We start from the raw sequence: 14,959 nt of genomic DNA, 5'->3' as shown, positions 1-14,959 counted from the left end.
ACATGGGTGGTCACTAGTGTATTGAGGAGGTTGCTAGTTGCTTATCTCTCTCCTAATTCTGCGGTTCTTGGCCAATGGCCTTGACTAGTTTGCTGGCCTGGAGCACTTAGACTTTGTCTAGGTGGCCCAGCTTGTGGTGCCATTGCCTCCCTTGATTTTGGTCGTGGGAGAGAGATTGGGGTGCTTATGCTTGAGAGATTATTGATCTCGTCTTCTAGTATGGGCTTAGCGTCCTTTAGGTGCTCCTGGGTCTCCTTCACCCATTCTTTCACCTTCTTGATAGCTTCAAGTTGGCGCTTCGGGTTAGGGTACTCCCCGACTGTTGAGAGTGGAAAAAGACTTTGGCTAATTTTTTGTTGTTTTTGAGGTTTGAATGATTGATTTTTGATGGAATTAGAGTGATGTATGGTTGTAATGGAAGTATTTGAGAGTGTCTTGGATGATATTGATTATGTTTTGGAAGTTCATGATGATTCTCAGTGGAGATATGAGGTTCTGTGATGTTCTGATAGGTTCTGATTGGTTCAGTATACCTTCTGTATAGCTTCTGTTTTGTTCTGATTGTCTTCTGTATGAAGCATGGATTGATGATTGATGAAGATTGAGATCTTGTGAAAGCTTATTGAATAGTTTTTGAGAGTTTGTAATGGTTTGAGTATGAGTTATGAGGTTTTGATGACCTTCTATGACCTTCTGTAGATCTTCTGTAGATCTTCTGTTTCTCCTCTGTCTCTGTACTGTAACTGTACTGTAGCTGTTCTGGTACTGTACTGTGACTGTTCTGTAGACCTTCTGTTAGTGTTCTATAGAAAGTATGTGTGAATTTGGGAAAGTTTTCTAACCTTTGGAAAGGATGAATCTAAGTTCAAAAGAGCTAAAACAAGTGGAAGAAGCAGCTGCTGAAGACTGAAGAGAAGACTAAGTGACAGTGACAGTAGTGAGCTGTGAAAAGACACTGTAGTGACTCTTCATATCAGATATACCTCTTGGGAGGTGCATCCACGGCCTAAGAAGGATTATTTAGGGTTATTATGAGAGCATTGTAGTGAGGATATGATGTACTATTGATAGAGAGAGAGAGAGAGAGAGAGAGAGAGAGAGAGAGAGAGAGAGAGAGAGAGAGAGAGAGAGAGAGAGAGAGAGAGAGAGAGAGAGAGTTAGAGATAGTCAAATCTATCAAAACAGTGTAACTGTATATGAGAGATTGAGAAAGAGAATTATGAAGATATTGAAGATGAATAATATGTGATTGATTTCCATTAAAAGATGGTGCATTCCCTTGTGTTCTTTGTTATATTGAAGTATTATATGAAGATGTTGAAGATTATGATTGATTTTATCAAATCTGTGGGAGAAATCTATTATGATGTTGCGTGAAGAATTGCTATTTTCTTTGTTTTGATGATCAAAAGAATGAAATAAAAGCTTGTTGATGTTACAAGATAGATTTTCTTGCAAGAGAATTATCTTTTCCTTGGTGTTCCTCTTGGGGCTCCATGTTTTTGGTGCGTAGCCAGGGAAACTTGCCATCAACAAACACCAGAAGAGGCTGAAAATGAAGGAAATGGCATTGCCAAGAAGAGAAGAATTCAATGGATGTTTGTAAAGTTCCTTCTTCCACTGAACAGTTGGAATTTCTCATAATCAAAGCCAATTTCCACAAGAAGTTCATCCCATAATGGCGGAAACATATCACCATCATGATGCATGCTCTATGTGGTGGGCTATTTTCTCTTCCTGTTAAAGCAACAGAAACTTGCATCTTGGTGGCAAACTGTTTGGGAACAAACTAAAGAGTAGAAATAGACAGAATGACCATCCATGGAAGATTTGGCATTCATTGAGAAGTTTCTAGACATCATCAAGTGGGAGATTGTGAAGAAGCTTCAGGAGTCTTGATCTGTAGAGGTTCACGAAGACAAGAAGAAAAAAACTTGGAATTTGTTCGTGGATGCTCAACAGCAAGATACATGGGATGCTTGGTGCACTGATAATCTTCTGTTTGTTCAATTAGCAACCCACTGGAAGTTGGTAGACAGAGTGTTTTTCACAACATACACCGTTGAAACCCTCAGAAGCTGGCACTATTATAATGATGCAACAGCAATCCTAAGAAGAATGAGTTTTGATACTTTTAGAATAGAATATCTTCCCCTCTGTAGTGGTTTGAAAGTTGAATTCAGAGATGTTGAAAAGAAGGAAGTAGAGGAGATGTTGGCCAGAGAATCCCTCAGAGAGCTGAAGCCCTCTCTGATACTATCCTGTTGAGTCCAGAACAACTGGTTGAAGCCAATCCCCTGATGAATGACGCAATAAAGAGGCAAGCGTTGGAATGAGTCCAGAGGTACGTGAGAAGAGAGAAGGCAAAAATCAAAGCTGAGAACGAGCTTGTAGCAGAAGCCTCCTTTGATGCCCTAAAAGCACTCTTTACAGAAGTCCCCATGGCGACTCAAGGTCCCCTTCCTAGTCAGATTCGTCCTGGAAATATTGATGATAGGCCAGCAAATGTAGTCCCATTGCCAGTTTTTAAGGGAGAGTACAATGAAGACCCTGATCTTCATGTAGCAGAGTTTATGGTAGCATGTGTGGCTAATAAAGCCAGAACCCCTAAGCATTGGTTAACAGTATTTCCCGCCACTTTCAAGGGCGCGGTGTTTCAGTGGTATGAGAGACAAGCAGTAGGAACTTTTGGTACATGGGACGACCTAAAGTTGGCCTTCCTCACTAAATTCAGGCGTGAAGGTTTTGAAGAGCGGATGCGGGAGGAGTTCATGAACCTAAGTCAGTCCTCTGGAGAAAGAGTAGAAGCTTATGTCTCGCGAATGGAATCCATCCTGAAGAGATGGACTAACCATCATTTGGATGAAGGTATCCAGAAAGGAGTGTTTCTCAGGGACCAACAACCAGAAGTTCGCAAGTTCGTGGAATTGAGAAGACCAGTCAATCTGCAAGCTGCAGTGGAAGGTGCAAGATTGTATGACGAAGTTGAAGCAAGGTTGTCAATGACTTCAAGAAGAGGAGTCTTACCTCCTCCTATACCTAGAATGGTATATCCATCAAATGCGGTCCCAGGGACAGTTCCCTACCCCTATCTCCAGATGCAAACAGTGCCACAGTATAGTCACCTAATCCAGTGTGGTCACCGTAGACAATAGTGCATCAGATGATGGTTCAACCACAACAACAGTGGCCTCAAATAGTTCCTCCAATGGCGACTCAACAACAGTGGAATCTTACCAACTGGAATAAAAAAACCCAAGTCTCAATAGGAGCTTTGAATCAAAACTAGAACAGAGGACCTTCTGGATCTACCCAACCAGTGTATGCAGTAATTACAAAAGCTTCCCAAAACCCTACAACAAGCACTTCAAGAGGTGAAAATCTGAAGGACTACTTATCCAACTCAGTTGCAAGTATCAAGAAAGAGCTTCTGGATGTGATTACAGAGCAGTTACAAATGCTGAAGGTGAATACCGCCAATATATCTACCGCCAATATATCCACTCCTGCGGGAGCAGGAAGAGATGTGATGCGCTCTAATACCTGGTGTGGAAAGTGTCATCAAGCCAGACATTTAGCCACTGAATGTACCCAAAAACCAACCATTCCTGGAGCCTTCTATTCTTACTGTTTGCGGAAGAACCATACAGAGGATATTTGCTCTCTGAAAGAGATGCATGAACGAAGACAGAAGGATGAAAATACAAGATTCAACTTGCTAGAATCTAAAATGACAACATAGGATATTGGACCCAAGCCTAGAGAGTTTGGTCCTAATTTCGGTCCAAGGAGGTTTCCCTCTCAAAGTTACAGAGGACTATCGTTAGGCGGTGGTCAAAGATCCGAGGTTGAATGTTATAGGTGTGGAGAAAAGGGACATATCTCCCCAAATTGCCCAAACCCTAGACGATCAGTGGATTACAAGCCCTTATGTAGTCGATGCAAAGGAGAAGGCCACACTGCAAAGGACTGTCCCAGTCCAGCCCCTGTAAAGGCCAATGCCACTGATAGCCAACAGAAGGTACAAGAACCTGCTTCCAATTTGGTCGAGTTGGAAGTTGCCGCTGTGACGCACACCAAGAAGAAGGAACCAGTGGTTCAGAATGGAAATGACTCTCCTGCCAAGACTGTGAAGTTCAACCTACCTACAGAGGGACAGAGCAGTACAGAACAGAACAGTATAGTACAGAGCACTACAATGCCACAGAAGGCTACAGAGACAGCCCTAGAGAGAGGACCAGAGGCCCAAGAGATAGATGATATAGAAGCACTTCCAGAAACAGAAGAAGTGTCAATGCAGCAATTGTTAGAAGAAAAAGGAAAGATGAAAATGGGTGTAGCCCCATTCCCTAGCCGGTTGGAGAAGCCAGTGGATCCCATTAAAGACTATGACTTTGTCAAAGACCTAGACACTTTTAAACCAAACTTAACATTCCGACAGTTGCTGATGCTATCTCCCAGCTGCCGAAAAAGATTCAAAAGCATCTTGACACGAAGGCATGGACTAAGGATCGCTCCTTCAACAATGACCAAGACCAATAAGGCCTCGGATCCTGTAAAGAAAATAGATGTGGCTAATGCCTTTCTAGATCCTGGAACCCCAGAGATTAGTGTATGGATAGAAGGATGCTTCATTTCAGATGCATTGATTGATGGAGGCTCATCAGTAAACATAATGAGGGATGTCACCATGAAGGACTTAGACCAAAGCCAACATCATGCGGACATAGCATAAGCATATGACGGTCGATAAGCATGAATCCAATACCCAAGTATGCCATACAAACATCTGCCAGTGAGTAGGCATACCCCTTAGACAATGGGGCAAAGTGTTCCTGCCACTACCAAAACTTGACACAAGTAGGTGTTAGTTCACAAAGATACGGATCCAAAACTGAGAATTAGCTCATAAGCATACAATGAACCAAGACATATGATGTATCGTCCCAAAAGGTAAGAAGTCCCAAAGTCTCAAGTTTTTGTAACTGCTCAATAGCATGTAACGGCTCAATGCATAAAAGTACCACCTGCTCAATGTCTGATAAGCATTCAAGAATGCTCCCACTAGCACAAAAGCTGTATGTACGAGCTCACGATCTCAAGCCAAGGTAAGACACAGTGCCAATGATATAAGTCCAAGACAATACATCAATAGTACATCCCGAACATGTAGGCAGTAGAGCATCCGTATGTAGCATCCGTAAGCATGTAAGACATCAAATACATCCCAATCCAAACTTTGACAAGACAAGTAACATCCAAGACTACTCCAGATAATCCAAAATGCATCCAAGGTGGAGCTTCAATGAGCACTCAAGCTCAACGTATGCATAGGGTAATCAACCGTGACATGAGCATCGAGCCGTAGGCAACAAGTATGCATAAACCCAAGAAGCATCATTGTCAAAGCATATACCAATGTCAATAAGTGCGGTCTGAAATAAGCTCAAGCTTCCAAAAGCATCAGGATTCAATGACAAGCTCAAAGTCATCCCTCAATGATCAATACATCATAGCATAACCCAAGACATACATCCAGAACCAATAGGCATATGTCAAAGCATGAAAGATAGCTTCAGCCCAAGAGTATTCAACATGCATTTACTATTATAAACTGTGTATTTCCAGCCCCAAAATCAGGCCAAAATCATAGCATTACATGTAGCTTCAATCCCCCAATCAATCGGGATGCAATAGGCATCAAACCGGTTATGTAGTCATGCCCAAACAAGCATATGCATACAAATACATGCTGTCTCAGACCTGAAATCTATTGTAGAAGATTTTGTCATCAGAATTTTGCAAATCCCACATCACCGTCGCGTTTGAAATGTGCCAAAACCCCAACTTAGACTCTTACCTTGCCTGAATCGGGTTCCGAATGCCCGAGATATGACAAAAAGAGTGATTTTTGGGCCAGATTTTGAAACAGGCACAAAAAAAAAAAGTGAGTTGGCTGGGGGGGTCTGTTGTCCAACGTGTCAACAATGGGGCCCAAATGGGGCACAAATGAGGGCCAAAGAAGGCCTACACCCACCCAAATGGGATTGAGGGATTTGTATATAAAGTTCAAAAGATGAATGAGAGCTCATTCTTGAGTGTGTGGCAAAAAGCTTCTTCTTCTTCTTCTTCTCTTTTCTTGTCTTCTTGTGAGCGCTTGAGCGAGGGAGTGAGTGTGAGAGTGAGGGAGTGAGTGTGTGAGAGTGAGGGATCAAGGTGAAGAAGCTCCCCATCTCCTCCCTTCATCTTCTTCTCTTCACTTCTCTTCTCTTCTCTTGTGCGGCCATGGAGGATGGAGTTTGATGGAGAAGGATTGAGGTTGCTTGAGCTTGCCTCAAGGATCCTAGAGCTATCAGTGTGCAAGAGAGAGGAATGTACTCGATCGAGCATCAAGGTAAGCTCACTACATCCCACGGGTAGGGATAGTGCATCGACTATGTGAGAGGTAGCCATGGCCACTCGACTTGAAACGCTTGACCAATAAGCGGTCCCTAGGTCTCGGGGGTGAGCTAGAGAGCTCCCAACAACTTCCCCTATCCATATCTCAGCCTAACTTCACATAAGAAGTTCATCTCTTAACCATTGGATGCCTTGGGATCCAATTTTGGCACTGTTAGCTCTCTTTTACTGAAATCTGAAATTTATTAGAGCAAGCATTGCAAGGAATTTAACCTACACAGTGGCTTATCAGATTGGCAGACCAAAGTAGAGTCAAACTGTTGGGCATCCTCCCATATGTAAAAACAACCCTTGCAAGAAGAGATTATTGGCTGACATATTTGGTGGTTAAACCAAATTCTTATGGGACCTCATACCCTCTGCTGTTGGGAGGACCTTGGCTTTTCAAAGCAAGAGCCAGGACGGACTGGTTCAAAGGAACCCTAACCCTAGGTAGAGGACCCAACAAAGCGGTGTTAAAGTTTTATGGATCACAAAAAGGCAATGGATCCACATCCATTGAAGTGATAACTAGCTCCTCTAACGAGGTAATAGATGGTACATCAGGAGATGAAGAGGCTGTTAAGCAAATCTTTCCTAAGAAAACGGAGGCACAGTCCCTAACAGTGGGCACTGTAAGCCAACTGCCAAGGGAAGTAAAATCCTTGACCATGGGTGAATATCTCCTACCTCAATTAGAATTAACTTCTAAAATCACCTCTGACAGTGAAATAGAAGCATGGATGTACTGTTCTCCCTGTTACATGACAGTCGCAGAGACAGAGCAGAGTTAGTACAGAGACAGTACAGTCACAGAGCAGAGACAGTATAGAGGCAAAGCAGATATAGAGCGTCTACAGAACAGACAGAGCGGATACAAAGACAGTTACAGAGACAGTAACAAATACAGAGCCAGAACCAGAAGTAGAAGTAGAGTTAAAACTGGTAATAGAAGCAGAAGCAGATGCAGAGGCAGACGATCTGTTCTTCTTCTACAGAGCCTCTACAGAGGCCGAGGCAGAGCCTCCAGAGGATGAGAATGAAACTGATGAGGAAGAAAATGAAGTAGGCTATGGAAGTGTAGATGAAGAATTCCCTCTGATAGAGGATGATCTGGTTGATGTCCCCACAGAGACTTCAAAGGCCGAATATCTCAGGGTACTGGATGGAATGACCACGATTCCGTTTGGATTGGTCAATGGACCACAAAGTATGCAGAATCTATATAAGCAATAGATTAAAAGAATAAAAATTAAGTTCACCAATGGCTCCTGTCGCCTTGACTGTTCAGTCCAAAGAGAAGATGATGATGATGCCCCCTGCCAACAAAAGTCCAAGCCCTCAAAGTCACGGCCTCTAGTAGGTCCGTGCTATGTGACATTCCTGGACGCATCCTCTGAAGATGAAGCCTTGAGTCCTGAAGAGATCACCACTCAAAAAAAAGCAAATAAGGCTCTGATACACTTTCATCAATTTAAACAGACAAATGAGTCATCTGTTTAGAAGGAGGACATTGGTTCTAGTGGGACATCAGACGAGGACACGACTCTCTTGAAAGAGTTAGACCTCTACCCAGAAGCAATTCGTGGGACATTTATCCACGAAGTGGAAGGTAAAAGACAAGTAACGTTCTTGGATGCTAAGGGTACTGAATGTCACTTGAAAGTGGGTTTCAATCTTCCAGAAGAAGAATTGGTGGTCCTTCGAGACCTACTAAAGGAGAACTTAGATGTGTTCACTTGGTCCTACAAAGACCTAAAGGGGATTGATCCCACAGTATGTCAACATCACATTGATCTAGAGCTCGATGCCAAACCTGTAAGGCAAAGACAAAGATGGATGAATCCTAATTATTCTGCTCTGGTGAAGGCCGAATTATTGAAACTCCTTGAAGCCAAGTTCATTTATCTCGTGGCTAACAGTGAATGGGTTTCGCCCATTGTGGTAGTACCCAAGAAGAACGAGAAACTTCGAATATGTGTCGACTTTTGAAAGCTCAATTCGAAGATGAAGAAGGATCATTTCCCTATCCCTTTTACAGACCAACTGTTGGACACAGTGGCAGGCCATGAGTTGTAGTTCCTCTTGGATGGTTTCAGCGGATATAACCAGGTCCAAATAGTAGAGGAGGACCAATCTAAAACAATCTTCACCACGGAATGGGGAACCTATGCCTACAGAGTGATGCCATTCGGACTCTGTAATGCTCCTGCCACCTTCCAACGAGTAATGATGGTTGCCTTCCAGAATCATCTGCATGATTTCATTGAGGTGTATCTTGATGACTTCTGTGTCTATAGTTTGATCCGTGAGCACTGGGGACACCTAGAGCAATGTTTTGACAGATGCCGAGAGTATGGGATTTCTCTCAACCTCGACAAATGTGTCTTTGGTGTCTCCTTAGGAGTCCTTTTGGGCCATATTGTCTTTGCACAAGGAATTGCAACAGACCCGACAAAGATTGAAAAGATCGCCACCTTAATAGCACCAACAAACCTCAAGCAATTGAGAGGATTTCTTGGCCATGTGGGCTATTACAGAAGATTTATTGCACATTTTGCAACCAAGGCAGCCCCTCTGCACAAGCTCCTAAGAAAAGAAGCTGATTTCCTTTGGACGGATGACTGTGAAGAAGCCTTTAATGCCCTAAAACAATGCATGATTCAAGCACCTATTTTACAGCCTCCTAATTGGATGAAGGAGTTCCATGTGCACATAGATGCATCAGTTGAAGGGCTAGGTGCTGTCCTATGTCAAAAGGCCCCCTCCAAATTAGATCAATCGATATATTATGCAAGCCAAAATGTCATTGATAGGGAACGAAACTACACAGTGACAGAGCTTGAGTGCTTGGCAATGGTGTTTGCACTGGAGAAGTTTCAACACTATCTATTGTCCACACATTTCAAGTTCTATGTGGATCATGAAGCCCTGTCATTTTTGATGAACAAAGCAGATGTTAAAGGACGATTGATGAGATGATTGCTCCTATTCCAAGAGTTCAACTTCGAAGTGGTCACTAAGCCTGGCTGTTCCCATGTCTTAGCCGATCATCTATCACGGATCCCCCAAACAGAAGAAGAGGAACATGATGATCCAGACCTTCCTGACGCTTCCTTGTTTCTAGTTGAAACAGTTACTCCCTGGTATGCAGACATAGCCAATCTCCTAGCAACTCAACAATATCCTCCTGGCATCTCAAGCCGTGAGAGGAAGAAGCTTTTGTTAGAATCAGCCCCCTACACTTTGCTAGGCGGTGCACTATACAAGAAAGACAAAGATGAAGTGCTGCGAAGATGTGTTGCAGGGGATGAAATCGACATAGTATTGAAAGCATGCCATGATGAACCATGTGGTGGACACTTCGCAGGAGAAGCGACAACCAGGAAGGCTCTATTAGCAGGATACTGGTGGCCGACCCTCCACAAGGATGCATATGATTACTGTAAAAGATGTGATGCTTGTCAGTGAATGGGGAAACCCACCAAAACAAGTGCCATGCCACTGCAGCCCATTCTTCCTCTAAAGCCGTTCGAGAAGTAGGGGATTGATTTTGTGGGTCCCATTGATCCACCCATCCAGACGGAAGCAGAACAGATACATCCTAGTATGTACGGATTATGTCACAAAGTGGTGTGAAGCTAAAGCCCTGAAGCAGGATGATGGTAATAGTGTCGCCCTGTTCATGTATGAGAATATTATCGCCCGTTTTGGCAGTCCTCTCGAGCTGGTAAGTGACAGAGGGACTCATTTTCTTAACAAAATAATGGAGGAGCTGACAGAATTGTATAAGATCTGCCATCGTAAGTCCACTCCCTATTACCCCAGAGCCATGGTCAAGTTGAAGTCACCAATCACATCCTGTGCTCAATTCTGACAAGAACGATTGCCGCACATCGTCGTGACTAGGACGATCAACTTACAGAGGCCCTTTAGGCCTACAGGACAGACCCCTTTCCAGCTAGTGTATGGTACATAAGCTGTCTTCCTTGTTGAGCTGGAATTGCCTGTTGAGATATCGAGCTCCACTCGTGATATGCCAGGGTGACCGTTGTGCATTTATGTCACCGACTTGTCAGTTCGCAGATGCGGTTGGTACACCGCCCATAAATAATAGCTAGATGTTAGCTATCCTTATCTACTCTAGTTCGTGGCTCAGTTAGTATGCCACCTTAGTTAGTTGAGTTTGGTTTGAGACCCATATATAGGGATCTTCTATTTCTATGTACTTGAGTTCTTTTTGGCTTACACAACTAAGAAGAGGAAAACTGTTTTCAGCCTCCACCTTTGTGTGTATTCCCCCATTGTGCAAGCAAGAAAGCTACAAGTGAGACTCCTTCCTTCTCTCCCACAATCTTGACATGGTATCAGAGCCTTGTTCATGGTAAGGAGCTCAAGAAAGCAAACCAAGTTCGCGGTGTTCTGGTAAGAGGACCAGTGTTGCTTTCATTTTTCTATTTTGGGAGCAAGTCTCTACAGGTAGCATATCCGAAAAGTGCAAGAGTGCATTGTCTTAGATTGAGACGCCCTTCGTGGTGTAGCAAGAGGGCAGTATATGCTGCAGGAAAGGGCTTCAGCCCATGGTTGCTCTATTTTTTTGATTTGAGGCCATTTCGGGGCCTGTTTTGGAGGCGGAAGTTTTCTGCACGCACTCAAGAAAAGGCCTTGTTTTATGTTGTGCAACCACTGTTCTACAGGTCGGTGAAAAGTTACTGTAAAAATTGCATTGTATGCCTGTGTATAGAGACATTGGGAGTTACAGAATCATCCTTGTTGCCTGTTGATGCAAAATCGTCACTAGGAAGTGACTGTGTGGTCAAATACCACTTTCGTTAGTTTTGCAGATTTGCCCTTGTGAGGTTGAAGCTGTGTTCTTTGCAGTGACAGAATTTTTTGCAATGTTCTGTAATGGTGTCTGATTCTCTTTCACAGATCGTCACACTTAAAATTCTGACAAGAACAACTTCCAAGCATAGAAGTTCAGAATGAAGAATTTCCTTATGGGAAAAGGATATTAGGAATTCGTTGCAGGAAATGAAGAAGAACTAGTTCTTCCTGATGTTCCCAATCAACAGCAAATGTAGGCATTTAAAGCATGGCATGAGAGAGCCAGGAAAGTTATGTACTGGCTGTCTATCAGCATTTCAGAATCTATGATTGTGCATATTCAAGATGCAAGTATGCCAAAGGAGGCATGGGATACTTTGTCAAAAATGTATAGCACAAATACACAAGCAAGGAAAATGTAGCTCAAGCAAGAGTTGCACAATGTGCAAAGAGAAAGTATGAGCATCAATGACTACCACATGAAGGTGAAGAAGATTGCAGATGCACTTACTTCCACTGGGTCACTAGTGGAAGATGATGATTTAGTTTCTGTGACCTTGAATGGTCTAGGAAAGGATTATGCACAGTTTCGAATATCCATTTCCATCCGTGAAAGATTTCCTGATTTTGAGGAGTTGATTGCTCTTTTAATTTCTAAGGAGCAGAGAAATGGTGGTCCATCTTCTTCAGGAGGAACTTCAAAAGAAGCTGTCTTCTACTCAAATGCTGGAAGAGGTAGAGGCAGAGGTAGAGGAGGCCGTGGTAGAAATCAGAATATGCAGCAAACTCAAGAAAACCAGTCCTATGGAGGAGGACGTGGTAACTCTAGAGGCAGGGGGAGCCAAAGAGGTCGTGGTGGATGGCAAAGAGGCCAAAATGCAGACAGCAATGTTGAATGCTACTACTGTGGTAAAATGGGTCATATGGCTAAAGACTGTTATAAAAAGCAGAATGACATCATGAATGGAAAATTGCAACAAGGGAATTATGCTTCTTCTAGTAAACAGGGCGATGACAGAAATGAGCATTTGTTTATGGTGCAGCACATGACCAATTCTGTGACAAGTGCAGAAGAAAGCAACGCTGTGTGGTATGTTGACTCAGGTGCATCAAACCACATGATAGGCCATGCAGAATGGATGCAGGATGCAAGGAAAATGGAAAAACTAGGATTTGTGGAGACTGGTGATGATACTGCACATCCTATTGTGCAGATTGGAAATATTCCTTTGTCTATGCAGGATGGGAAAAAGAAATACCTGTCGGATGTATTTCATGTCCCGAATATCACCAAGAACCTAGTTTCTGTTGGTCAAATGGTTGAGCAGGGCTTGCAGGTCAGATTTAATTCTCATGGATGCTTATTGGGGATATGAAAAATAAAGGTCGCTTGATAGCAAAAGGAAAGAAGAAGGGCAGAATGTTTACGTTGGATGCAGACATGCCTGAATTGAGTGCAACAATGTTTGCACATGGGACCGGTGTAGTTGCAGATATTGATATCTGGCATAAACGCATTGGTCATGTTAATGTACAACGACTTAAATCAATGCAAGCCCAAAATATTGTTGCAGGATTGTCTAAATTCAAGGTTGCAGAAATGCATAACGTATGTGAAGCCTGTCAATTTGGAAAACAGGCAAGGAAACCATTTCCTAGACATGTTCAAGGGAGTAAGAAGCCATTGGAATTAATCCACTCTGATGTATGGACTACTAAAGCTGCATCTCTTGGAGGCTGTCATTATTTTGTCACTTTTATTGATGACTATAGCAAAAAAATTTGGGTGTATTTTATGAAAAAGAAAAGTGAAGTTTTTGGGCATTTCAAAACTCTTAAAACTATGGTTGAAAAAGAAACATGCCTGCAAATAAAATGCCTAAGGTCAGATAGAGGGGGAGAGTACCTCTCAAATGAGTTTGCAAGGTTCTTGCAGGAGTATGGCATAAAGCAGCAATATTCATGTAGTCATACCCCACAACAAAATGGAATTGTAGAAAGGAAAAACAGGCATATTGGAGAGGTATCTCGTGCCATGCTCAACGAAAAAGACTTGCTAGATTTTTACTGGGCTGAAGCAGTTGCTACAACAGTCTACATAATGAACAAGACTCCCACTGCAACAATACATGGGATGACTCCAGAGGAGAGGTATACTGGTAGGAAACCAGATATTTCTCATTTGAAGATTTTTTGTTGCATTGCCTATGTTCATGTGCCATATGAGTTGAATTCCAAGTTGGATCCAAAAGCTGAGAAGTGTATCTTTATTGGTTACACTCTGCAGCAGAAAGGGTATAGATGCTATAACCCTTCTACTCGTAAGTTTACAGTGAGCAGAGATGTTGTTTTTGATGAGATGAGTAGCTGGTATAAACCAGTAAATGTGATTGATGATGTAGATGCACAAAATGGTAATGCTGCACAGAATTCACAGCAGCAGTCACAAAATATTAGTGGACTTGGAGTATCCTCTAGCAGTGGTTCACATTCTTCACTATGGACGGGCAGATTGAGATCAGGAGAATCTCCTTGAAACAATGCAGATAGTGGTATGTGGGTTTCACGAAAAGGAAAAGAGAAGGTAGATCAACCCATGTTTGATGTGAATGCAGGTCACTCTTATGTAGATGGTGAATCCAGTGGCTCAGAACAGAGCATTGATGATGAGTTGAGTATTCCTTCTATTGTTACATCTGGAGTAAGGAAGACCAGGGATGTTTTGAGAGCACCTGGGAGTGAACCTACTTTGCACAGGTCTACCAGAGCTAGGTATCTTGTGGATAGGCTGAAATATGATGGATTTACAACCATTCACTATGCCTATATGGTCAAAGTGATACAAGAACCAGAACCCACTTCTTTTGAGCAAGCCATGGGAAAAGAAAAATGGGAGAAAGCCATGGATGCCTTGGAAGCAAATGCTACATGAGAATTGGTACCTTTGCCTAAATATAAGAATGCAATTGGTTGTAAGTGGGTTTATAAGGTGAAGCACAATGCAGATGGCTCTGTGAACAGATACAAGGCAAGATTAGTAGTCAAGGGGTATGCACAAACACATGGCATTGATTATGAAGAAACATTCAGTTCGGTTGCAAGGATGTAAACCGTAAGAGCAGTCATTGCTATGGCTACATCAAAGGAATGGTCTTTACATCAGATGGATGTAAAGAATGCCTTCTTGCATGGTGATTTGCAAGAAGAGGTATATATGGAGCAGCCACCAGGTTATGTGCATGCTGTTCATCCTGAGTTTGTTTGCAGGTTGAAGAAAGCCTTGTATGGCTTGAAGCAAGCACCTAGAGTACGGTCTGACAAGATAGGATAGTATCTTGTCACTATTGGCTTTCAGATTTCCAAGGCAGATTTCTCACTTTATGTGAGAAAAACAGAGAAAGGTATTATGCTACTTGTCATTTATGTTGATGATTTGATTATGACAGTTGATAGTGATGAAGATATCCTTCATGTGAAAATGCTATTGAAGCAGAAGTTTGAGATGAAGGATTTGGGAGAGCTGCATTATTTCTTGGGCATTGAGGTGATTAGATCACCAAGTGGGATACGGCTCTTGCAGAGGCAGTATGGATTGGACATGCTGTCCAAATATGGGATGACAGGCTGTAAGCCTATTTCAGTTCCTTTGGAGCAGAATCTGAAGCTAAGCACAGATGCAAGTGAGCTTCTCGAA

This window comes from Lygodium microphyllum, chromosome 17 (assembly GCF_053477565.2).
Source record: "Lygodium microphyllum isolate KBCC chromosome 17, Lygodium_microphyllum_v1.1.10, whole genome shotgun sequence".
In the NCBI taxonomy this organism is placed as follows: domain Eukaryota; kingdom Viridiplantae; phylum Streptophyta; class Polypodiopsida; order Schizaeales; family Lygodiaceae; genus Lygodium; species Lygodium microphyllum.
Note: the sequence above shows the minus strand (reverse complement) of the source record.